The sequence below is a fragment of the Sceloporus occidentalis genome, unplaced genomic scaffold, assembly GCF_023333645.1.
Source record: "Sceloporus occidentalis isolate IW3139 unplaced genomic scaffold, rSceOcc1.0.p SCAF_5, whole genome shotgun sequence".
Taxonomy (NCBI): Eukaryota; Metazoa; Chordata; class Lepidosauria; order Squamata; family Phrynosomatidae; genus Sceloporus; species Sceloporus occidentalis.
Window position 1 is genome coordinate 89,780,421 of NW_028316985.1, and position 8,295 is coordinate 89,788,715.

The following is an 8,295-nucleotide window of genomic DNA, read 5'->3' on the forward strand; positions in this document are numbered from 1 at the left end:
CCAAGAATGAAAATAGATGAATGGAAACAATCTAAATCCTTGAGTGATGAGAAATTCACTTCTGATTTCAAAAATTTATATTTTTAAATATTCAGCAGTACAAGGACTTCTGACCTGTTGAAAAGATGAATTCCCACTCCTAGGACAGAGAAATCCCATTTATGAAAAGCTGCAGAATAAGCCTGGCTGGCATCTGGGCTGTAAAGAGGCTGCATTCACCCAGCCATGGTGAATGCGATAAAAATCATTTATAAATTTAAATGTGCCTCTATCCCATCGGGGTTAAGGAAAGACATTTCACAAATTTGTGATAGAAAAAGTACATTGGTGAGGGGGCAACACAGCCTTCACAAACAGCTGTGGCTACCTTTGCTCACTCTGTCCTGATTTGGCAGGAATAGTTCCAATTCATCCTCTGTCATCCCACTTTTTCGGATGCTCCCAAAATGTCCTAGTTTCTCTTTTCTCCTTTGTCCTCATCTTATTTCAATGGCTCAAACTGCATTCAAAGTGCAAAGCTTGGAAAACAGGAGGGGCAAAACCTGTCCTTCTCTGTACTCTCAGGCAAAAGCAAAGTGTTGCAGCCTCTCTTAGCTTGTGCATTCTTCCTCATGGATAAGTGCCTCTGGACCACACATGTCCCAATTTTCATCTGTGAAATGTTGGAGAATGTGGTGAATGCCCACACTGTAATATCTTTTCCTGTGTTTTCCTAACATTTCTTCCATCCATTTTCTTTTCACAACAACAACAACAGCAAAAAGAAGTTCAGCATATTTTAAATAGTAGTGTTTTTAGAGCCTGAACACTACTATGTTCAGCTATGAAGAAAAAGAGAAGAATGCTACACATGAGGATTTGAAGGCTCTGGGAAATCATCAAGGGCTTGTGATTCTACAACAAAAGCTTAATTTGGAAGAACTCACTGGATTCAAATTAGTTCCTGTCCTGTTTACTATAATAAGTAAAATAAGCTTACTATGTCAGCAAAAATTCAACAACAGCTTGATATGTCTTCATCCAGAAATCAAGACACCATAATAGCTGGATAAGGAAAGTATGCTGTGCCAGACCTCACAAGGATCAGTAGGAAATGTGAACAATTATTCATCTGAAAGTTTCTACACAATGTCAAGTATCTGGAATGTAAGTCAAGTGTGTCCTTCTGTTCTGTGAACATTTTGCACTGGAAACCACTTGAATTTGAAGAATGTTTTTTTTTTATTTGAAGTATGAACTTCACCTGCAACAGCTTTGGTATGTTTGGTTTTTTGCCAAAAGACGTGAGCAGCTGCACCTACCAAAAGCGCAAGTTGGTTGTCCTGTTGGAAGAGATGGTTCAGCAGATTGAGGCCCATATATCTACTCTTTAGCATATTGGGGAGCATGAGGTATTCTTGGACAGAGCAGAGCAGGCTGTCCTGATGAGGATCACACAGGTGATGTCAGAGGAGGAAGTCAATTCCGAAACACAAGAGGTAGGTATTTGGAAGTATGTGGCACATAGAAGAAGGATCAGGGATCATTCTGTGAGTGCGGAGCTGCAGAATTGAACTGATGCTTTCTCTTAATTATCAGTACTAATGAGGGTCAGCAACAAGAGCAAGTATCACTCCTCAGGTGAGGTGGACTGAGCAGGTGACCTTGGAAGTTTCAGCACATGGAATGGCCCCTGCCAATCCTCAGAGGATATCTGTGGTGGTAAGAGGGGACTTCTTGCTGAGAGGAATAGAAACTGTGGTTTGTAGGCCTGATAGGATGGCTCAAAAGGTGTGCTGTCTCCCTGAGTCAAAATTTCATGATGGAACAGAAAGTCTGACAAGACTCATCAAACCCACTGACTATTACCCCTTACTTTTCCTGGGAACCAATGACACTGCCAGGCCTAGCCTTCATGATATCACAAGGGGTTGCAAGGCTCTGAGTAGGAAACTAGAGCCTTCATGCACAGGTTGTCATTTCATTTCTCCTCTCAGCTGAAGGACATAGCCTAGGAAGGGAAAGAAGAATAGTGGAGGTAAACAACTGGTTCTGCAGTTGGTGCTCTCAGGAATAATTTCACTTCTTGCACCATGGTCTGTATTTCATGAAGATGGATTTCTGGCAAGGAATGGTTGCACCTCACAGCCATTGGCAGGAAGACTTTTGCTAAGAATGTCTCAAACCTGATCAGGAGGGCTTTAAACTGGGTTACATGGGGGGTGGAGGGAGACAGTTTTCTTGAGGGCAGGAGTTCATCAGATGTTGGAGATAATAGTCTGAATGTTGTAAAAAGAACTGGGTGAATAGTACAAGAACCTAACCGTGGAAGGGGGGAAATCATGAATAAGCACTCTTAGATGTCTCTACACTTATGAACAGAGCATGGGAAATAAACAAGATGAACTTGGACTGTTAACACAGCAAAGCAAATATGATATACTAGGCATCACTGAAACCTTGTGGGATGAGTCTCATGATTGGAATGGAGTAATAGAAGGGTAACTCATATAATCCATTTTAGAGAAACAGACCAAGCAGGAGGGGAGGAACAGCATTTTATGTCCATGACTTAAATTCTGTAAACCAAGCTGCGAGCAACTGGATAAAAATTAAGAGGGAAAGAAACAACAGTGATGTAATTGTGGTGGTCTACTACAGACCCCCCAAGCCAGACTGAGGACTTGAATAATGCCTTCCTGGAACAGATGACCAAACATTCAATCTTGCATGTTATTATGCCTACTTCCTGGCTCAGTGATCTACAAACAGTACTCCCTCAACTGAAGCATGAATATTGTACAATTGTCATTCATTTTAATAAATCTCATCCTGAGACCATCTGAAACAACAATATGCTGGGATATAAATTCTATAGTATCCAACATATTTTCTAAAACCCCAGTTTCATGTAATCTTGGGCTGTAAACACTAAAAACAATGACCAAGAACTGGTGGCACAGAAGTGGAAAAAGCGGATCCAGCCATTACTTGGAGGACAGGGAGAAGTAATGCATAATAAGAAAGCAAAAGCTGTATAGGTATATTGGGAAGCAAGAAGCATTTCTTTTAAAAGAAACTTGGCCTTAAATAGGCTATGGACATGCTTCAGATTATTGCAAGTGTATTTTATCGGCTTTTAACTGATCCTTGATATTTTAAAAATGATTGCTACCAAATGTGAACTTGAGATACACAGAATACATTAGATTATTACAAAGGTGGGGGAGTTTAATGTTCTTTGTGATTTCCAACCCCTTCCCCTACCCAAGACTGACTCAGTGAGGAGAAAATATTGGTATAATTTATATCTTCAAACCAAAATAGCACAGGAATCAAATCTTGCCCTTCATTACTAAATACAATATGGTACTTCGAACCTTTTAGATATAATACTACAGTCCATTGTTACTGTATTATATCTATATCTACTGTATTATCCATTGTTACAATGGTCTTACTCTTTTCTGTTTTTTGTTGAAGAACTTTCAGAATGAATTTACCAAAATATTTGAAAGAGAGAAAACTCAAAGAAGAAGAAGAAGAAAAGAAAGAAAGAAAGAAAAGAAAAGAAAAGAAAAGAAAAGAAAAGAAAAGAAAAGAAAAGAAAAGAAAAGAAAGACAGCTAAAACATCTCTTATCTAGCCTGGAAGGGGAGGAGGGAAGAACCTTGAGCTCTGTCCCTCTTACAGACTTATCTATATAGATATAAAAGTCTGGAACAAGGTCCTATCTGCTCCCTGAGGTAATCTTACATGATTTAATTCCAAGAAGAGTTTTCTGACATTAATGTCTTCCTAAACTTTAGCATTATCAGGACAATCTGAAAGTACTTCCGTTCTTTTTTTACGTTCATAGAAAACATTTAATGGAGTAAGTTATGGAGTAAGCATATCAACTTAGCTGGAAGATTCACTTTTTACAAATGTAAACATATCTATTTATCTAACTCTTTCTCTCCCTTTCTCTGGACTTTTCCAACCATGTCTGTCCCTGGCTGATCGTTTGGCACTCCTTTCCATGGTCATAATTAGATGCTCAGAGGAACATAGGAAGCAAATGGGTCCCTCATTCTCCCCTGCTCTGTGGTCCAGATCAAAATGCAGTACCTCACCAGTTGCTACCAATAACAGCAAAGCAACAGGATGGAAACCTGGTCATGGATTTTTACTACCATATAAAATCAAGTATAAGTTGACCTCATGTATCAGTCGCAGGCCAGTAGAAGTTTGGGGGCCAAAATTATGGATTTTGATATGACCCATAGATAGGTTGAGGGTAAAACATAGAACAAAGGATGTAAAGGGTGAAGCAGAGGGAAACAATGCCAAAGAACTTACAAATTTCAGGTGGGCATAAATGTTTGTACTGGATGGATGATCCTGAGATCTGGAAATCTTACATTCAGACATTCCAGGTTTGTTTTGCTCTGGGGTTTCTTGACAGTCTGTATAGCCCCCAGAAATCTTACAGACAGAACTTTCTCCAAAATACAGTCCTTTTCCCAAGCCTTAGCATTTAAATCCAGTTTGTTGTGGTTAGCGCATTGCAAAAAATATCCCTGTAAACTGCCACATTTTAAAAGATAGCTTTAAAGACCTGAGCACATAGTTTTTAAGAACTCAGTAACCTGTTCAAAAGTCAGTCTCAGAGCTTATTCTTGAACAAAATTATGCAGAGGTAAATTCTGATGTGGACAAAAATATCTCACCGTCTAACCCCAGCCAGAATGTTACACGAGGTCAAGCTGTGTTTTCCTTCAGAAATTAATAATGATTTGGTGGAACAGTAAATTATGAATAAGATTGGGTAGCCACAAAGTTTGAGTAACCAGAGTATAAACAATCTAAATTGTTAATTGTTTTTTAGCATAGTAAGAGGGAAACTATTTTTCCATTACATTTTAGGAATCGGAAAATTGTTTCCTTTCATAAAGAAGAATGTAATTGCTGATTTCCATTGAAATGCATTGCAGTCCTTTTCACTTGAAAGCAACAGGTGTATTATGTAATTATACATCTCTTACTTCTCATATATGTAAACTAAGTACTTGCACAATATGAAAACTGTTAAGTTTTTTTTATTGCCTATAAACCTGATGGAAAAAAGTATGCAGAGATGAGCTGCACTGTCCTTGATCCCCAAACTTTGAAACAATTATGTTGCTATTTCTAGGTACTTTTAATCAATTTTCAAAGAAAACTGGTTTGTTTCTAAATATGGAAAAATATTATTGGACTTCTTATCAGTTTTTTTCTGATAACATCTTCACGATTATCCATATATCCCAGGCATGGTTGGCATTATATTGCTTCACTGTATGCAGTTTTTAAACCTGAAGAAATGAACCCTGTATTGTGACATGATCCTCTTTATGTTTACTCAGAACAAAGTCTCAATGAGACTTATATAGATATGCATACATAGAATTGCAGTCTCATAGTCATGTCAAAGCTTTACATAAATGCACAGCAGAATGTTTTAAGCACATTAGTGGGCACCTCCTAAGCTCTTTATAAGAGGCTACAGGTCTGTACACTTTTGTAAAAGTGCATAACTATAGGAAAGCAGGTTTTAAGATATGGCACTGAATAAATAATGAATAGTTTAGATCACTAAAGAATGGGGAGAAATGAGAAGAGAGGGAGGAGAGGGGGAAAGAGGAGAAGAATCCCACTCCTTCATGCCATGTGACTGCTGACTTTTCCATTTCTGATGTGGAAGAGTTTATTGCACAAGGAGGACTACCTGGATAATAGTGCTATTGGGAATCATAGATGGGTTTTCCGTATCAATGACAAGGTGTGCTTCAGAAACAGCTGAAGAGAACAATAGCAGCAGGATGGAGATGACATTGTGTTATAAGTAGTGCCCAATTACACTACTATCCTGCAATAAATGTCTCTTGTGACAATGGACCTTACCGCATTGCCCCCCTGGGACGTGATGGGGACGTGATGAAAGGGAGCGGGATGGGAACAGAATGGGTGCTATCTCCCATTCTGTCGCACCGCAGAACACCACCGGCATTGCTGGAAGTTCCCATCGCATTCTGGATCCGTCCCAGAGGAGGCGATTTTCAGGAACTGTTTAGAAGCGTTCCTGAAAATCGTCTCCTCTGGGACAGGTCCAGAATGCGATGGGAACGTCTGGCGGCAATGGCAGTGCTATAGAATGGGTGATAGCACCCATTCTGTTCCCATCCTACTCCCTTTCATCACGCCCTCATCATGTCCCAGGTGGCAATACGGTAAAGTCTAATGATTACAGTCCCTGAGACTGTCTAACCTCAGGGGGTGAGGTCTGACCCTTTTGGCCAAAAATGTATGTGTGACTGTGTGTTTGTGTTTTCTCATCGATTCAGGGTTTCTTTATGACTCTTCTCCAACTTAGGAGTGATGGAACATGCATTGAGCATTTTGGCTCAAAAATTTAGAAAATCGGTGGTATTCTTCATATAAGATTTAATCTTAAGTACAAATATTTTGGGTTTTTTAAAAGGATCAATGCAGGCAGATATAGGTTGTAAGATTGAACCACCACCTGAAATTATGGAGTGTCCTGGAACAGGGAAAGTCACTTTGTGAATTTTAGGGAGGAGGTGAGATTGAGGTATCCAACTCCTCCAATTTAGAGAGGTAATTATATGTAGACTTGGAAATTTAACCTTCTAATGATGCTTCTTCTTTAATATGTACAATATCACTCTTTATCAGTGAAGATGGATTAGTGTCACATGGGTTGTAATCATACAATCATAGAGTTGGAAGAGACCTCAAGGGCCATCAACCCTGCCGTACAGGAAGAAACCATCAAAGCACCCCTGATGTAGTAGTTTATTGGTTCTACTGTTTGTTAGCTCAGTTCTACAGTATATTGTAACATGACCATAATTAATGGCAGGATAGGTATATGATTGTTCAGAATACCTGTCCTTTTTAATTATGAGCTATGTTCTTTTTGCAAAACCAAACTCTTTGAAAACATTTTAAAATTTGCTTAAAAGTCTTGTTCATTGTGAACAGGATGATTGTTTGGAGACTATAATGGCAGAACTAACAACAACTGAATGAGGCCTGATTTAGTGAAAGACAAATGGCAGTGCAAGCATTGAAAAGTTGGAATTTGTCCTACTGGCTTTGAATCAACTCTGTACAAGCTGTGTCAACTTCCTGCTTATCAGGGAATCAGATTGATTGCAAACTTGATAATTAATAATTTCAGTACAAGCTGTTATTGTAAGGGCTATCATCTGTTGACATTGGTTCAAAGATTTAGCTATTAATAACAACCATTTATTCTGCAGCAGGGCAATTCCATATAATTAAATTAAGATAAAAATATTTCATTGAAGTAAACTATAAAAAAGTACAGTAGTGGACTAAATATCATAAAGGCATCAGAACCTGTCTGATCCTGGAAGCTAAGCAGGATCAGCCTTTGTTAGTATTTTGATGAGAGACAGCCAATGAATAGCAGGTGTTGTAGGCTATATTCAGTGGACAGAACTGGCAAAACAAGCAGTATTTCTTGCCTAAGGTAACCCTATGAAATCCATGCAGTTGCAATAAGTTGATATGTGACTTGAAGGCTATTATTATTATTATTATTATTATTATTATTATTATTATTATTATTATATTTATTTATATCCTGCCTTCCTCCCAGAACAGGGACTCGTCAAGACACAGATAATATATACCTGTTTAATTGTCAAAGCATTTTGTGGCATACCCTTACAAATGCTCTTGGCCTGATTCAGAGTCTTGAGATCTTCAACTTGAAAAATTCAGAAGTCAGCTAGGACTGGAAGATGGTCACCACACGCAGCCACTAGATTGAAGGCCTGGCAGTCCCAGATGCAGTAGTTTACAGTTTCAGGAATCAACAGAGATGTAAGATTTCCAAACATTTTTAAAGCAATTGGGGGAAACACTATTCCCCCCCCCCCTGTGTTTTTCAAGAAAAAAATGGAAATTTTCAGAATAAGTGTAAAAATTGTAGATGGCTAATTTTACTACTTTAGGAGCATAAAATATATTATCTATAAGTTAGTTTGGCATAAAACGACTATGCTTGTTTGATTTTAAATATATAGTTTAGTCATACAATAATTACAAATTGAATGTATTTTTACATTAAAATAATATTTTTGTTATGTATGGAAGTACTTTACAAGGTCCTGAAATTAAGAAACATATGAACTGTAAGTAACCACATTTGTTTGCCAGTTATGAGGAGTAGAAAAATAAAAACAGAAGAAACCATCACCATCAGCAAAACAAAGAAAAAGACTTTGTCAGGATCCGAATTTGC

The 8,295-nt window shown here is 38.2% G+C and overlaps 1 long non-coding RNA gene across 1 annotated transcript; it reads left to right on the plus strand.

Moving 5' to 3' along the window:
* The first annotated feature begins 1,335 nt into the window (after nt 1-1,335).
* On the plus strand, nt 1,336-8,017 carry LOC149312477 (uncharacterized). The gene is made up of 3 exons (XR_016281412.1): nt 1,336-1,478; nt 3,463-3,724; nt 7,648-8,017. It is a non-coding gene; the product is annotated as an uncharacterized LOC149312477 (long non-coding RNA).
* The last annotated feature ends 278 nt before the right edge of the window (nt 8,018-8,295 follow it).